The sequence below is a fragment of the Aphelocoma coerulescens genome, unplaced genomic scaffold, assembly GCF_041296385.1.
Source record: "Aphelocoma coerulescens isolate FSJ_1873_10779 unplaced genomic scaffold, UR_Acoe_1.0 HiC_scaffold_99, whole genome shotgun sequence".
Taxonomy (NCBI): domain Eukaryota; kingdom Metazoa; phylum Chordata; class Aves; order Passeriformes; family Corvidae; genus Aphelocoma; species Aphelocoma coerulescens.
Window position 1 is genome coordinate 733,003 of NW_027184079.1, and position 3,465 is coordinate 736,467.

Here is a 3,465-nt window from a genome sequence, read left to right on the forward strand (position 1 = left end):
ACAGGACTGGCTGCTCCCTCAGAGCCATGGCTCTCAGCAGAACCGTCTCATTGCTGAGGATGCACCTGTCCAGGAAGAGCCTTGCAGAGGAGTAGGAGTCCAGCTCATTGCAGTAAGGGAATGGCTGAATGATGTTTCCCAGGAGCAACTATGCTGAAGGTGCCAGTTCCAGTCCATGGCTCGCAGGATGCTGCAGCACTGCCATAGGAGAAGGGGTTTGGCATGGTGCTAGAGAAGGTCCTCGAGCAGCAAAGGCAGGTGTTTGCAGCTCCAGGGAATACCCTGACGTCAGCAGTGGAGTAGCAGGATGAGGAAGATGTCCACGCTTGGGCTACTTGTGGCAAGGGCCTCCATCCTTGCCCTTGCCTGGGTGAGAGTTGCCGGAGCGCAGACGGAGGAAGGCCTTTGGACAGGTGCAAGGTAAGAATGATGCATGGTCGGCAGTCGTGGTGCGAGCAGAAACATTTCTTGCAATCATCCCTACTGTTAGAGTAGTTTCACTTTCCGGTTTGAATAGCGTGAGCCTGGAAAGCCAATAGTCCAAATATTCAGATGTCTGGTACCCAATAGTAGACATGAACTCAAGTCTCTCATAGAAACATCAGGCGTTTTCCTTAAGCCAAGTGCTGGGAGGGGAATTTCTTCTACAATACTGCTGTGCTTCTGCTGCTTGTTCCATTTTAGAAAGTTTCCTCCCTTGGCTCTGCCTTGATTGAATAGTCCTTTCTCTTCTAACTAGAAGCTCCAGGTTTTCTTCTTACAAGTTGTCTTTGTTTTCTTTGTCCACAGACAGGAGTCCCTGCTCTCCCAGAGCCATGTCGATCATCAGAAGCTGCTTGTGGCTGCGGATGCAGATGGCCACAAAAGGCCTAGAAGTAAAATCTGCAGCAAGGTTGTGTGCAAGAAGATTTTCCCAGAGAAAAGCATCCTAGGAGCAGCAAGTGTCCTGGAGGTGCCAGTTGCCAGTATATGACTCCTAGGATGCTGTTGCGCTTCCAAAGTGTAAGAGGCTCAGAGAGCTGCCAGACACGATCCTCGAGCAGGAAAGGCAGATGTTGGGAGCTCCAGGGAATTCCCTGATGTCAGCAGTGGAGGAGCAGGATGAGGAAGATCTCGACGCTTGGGCTACTTGTGGCAAGAGTGTCCAAGGCTCCCAGTGCCTCCGTGGGAGCTGCAGGACTGGTGACGGAGGAAGGCCTTTGGGCAGGACTGGCTGCTCCCTCAGAGCCGTGGCTCTCAGCAGAACCGTCTCATTGCTGAGGATGCACCTATCCAGGAAGAGCCTTGCAAAGGTGTAGGAGTCCAGCTCATTGCAGTAAGGGAATGGCTGAAGGATGTTTCCCAGGAGCAACTATGCTGAAGGTGCCAGTTCCAGTCCATGGCTCGCAGGATGCTGCAGCACTGCCATAGGAGAAGGCATTTGGCATGGTGCTAGAGAAGATCCTCGAGCAGCAAAGGCAAGTGTTTGCAGCTCCAGGGAATTCCTAGATGTCAGCAGTGGAAGATCAGGATGAGGAATATCTCCAGGCTTGGGCTACTTGTGGCAAGAGCCTCCATCCCTGCCCGAGCTTGGGTGAGAGTTGCCAGAGCGCAGACGGAGGAAGGCCTTTGGACAGGTGCAAGGTAAGAATGATGCATGGTCGGCAGTCGTGGTGTGAGCAGAAACATTTCTTGAAATCGCCTCTAGCTTTTAGAGTAGTTTCACTTTCCGGTTTGAATAGTGTGAGCCTGGAAAGCCAATAGTCTAAATGTTCAGATGTCTGGAACCCAATAGTAGACATGAACTCAAGTCTCTCATAGAAACATCAGGCTTTTTCCTTAAGCCAAGTGCTGGGAGGGGAATTTCTTCTGCAAAACTGCTCTGCTTCTGCTGCTTGTTCCATTTTAGAAAGTTTCCTGCTTTGGCCCTGCCTTGATTGAATAGTCCTTTCTCTTCTATCTAGAAGCTCCAGGTTTTCTTCTTACAAGTTGTCTTTGTTTTCTTTGTCCACAGACAGGAGTCCCTGCTCTCCCAGAGCCCTGTTGATCATCAGAAGCTGCTTGTGGCTGAGGATGCAGATGGCCACGAAAGGCCTAGAAGTAAAATCGGCAGCAATGTCGTGTGCAAGAAGATTTTCCCAGAGAAAAGCATCCTAGGAGCAGCAAGTGTCCTGGAGGTGCCAGTTGCCAGTATATGACTCCTAGGATGCTGTGGCGCTACCAGAGGTGAAGAGGCTCAGAGAGCTGCCAGACATGATCCTCCAGCTGGAAAGGCAGATGTTTGGAGCTCCAGGGAATTCCCTGACGTCAGCAGTGGAGGAGCAGGATGAGGAAGATGTCCACGCTTGGGCTACTTGTGGCAAGAGTGTCCAAGGCTCCCAGTGCCTCCGTGAGAGCGGCAGGACTGGAGACGGAGGAAGGCCTTTGGACAGGTGCAAGGTAAGAATGATGCATGGTCCCCAGTTGTGGTGAATACAGAAACATTTCTTCGAAGCATCTCTAGCTTTTGAAATAGTTTGACATTCCGGTTTGAATTGCGTGAGCCTGGAAAGCCAGTAGTCTAAATGTTCAGATGTCTGCTATCCAATAGTAGACATGAACTCAAGTCTCTCATAGAAACATCAGGCTTTTTCCTTAAGCCAAGTGCTGGGAGGGGAATTTCTTCTGCAAAAGTACTGTGCTTCTGCTGCTTGTTCCATTTTAGAAAGTTTCCTCCCTTGGCCCTGCCTTGATTGAATAGTCCTTTCTCTTCTAACTAGAAGCTCCAGGTTTTAATCTTACAAGTTGTCTTTGTTTTCTTTGTCCACAGACAGGAGTCCCTGCTCTCCCAGAGCCATGTCGATCATCAGAAGCTGCTTGTGGCTGCGGATGCAGATGGCCACGAAAGGCCTAGAAGTAAAATCTGGAGCAAGGTCGTGTGCAAGATTTTCCCAGAGAAAAGCATCCTAGGAGCAGCAAGTGTACTGGAGGTGCCAGTTGCCAGTATATGACTCCAAGGATGCTGTGGCGCAGCCAAAGGTGAAGAGGCTCAGAGAGCTGCCAGACACGATCCTCGAGCAGCAAAGGCAGGTGTTTGCAGCTCCAGGGAATTCCCTGCCGTCAGCAGTGGAGGAGCAGGATGAGGAAGATCTCGACGCTTGGGCTACTTGTGGCAAGAGTGTCCAAGGCTCCCAGTGCCTCCGTGGGAGCTGCGGGACTGGAGGCGGAGGAAGGCCTTTGGGCAGGACTGGCTGCTCCCTCAGAGCCGCGGCTCTCAGCAGAACCGTCTCATTGCTGAGGATGCACCTGTCCAGGAAGAGCATTGCAGAGGAGTAGGAGTCCAGCTCATTGCAGTAAGGGAATGGCTGAGGGATGTTTCCCAGGAGCAACTTTGCTGGAGGTGCCAGTTCCAGTCCGTGACTTGCAGGATGCTGCAGCACTGCCATAGGAGAAGGCGTTTGGCATGATGCTAGAGAAGATCCTCGAGCAGCAAATGCAAGTGTTTGC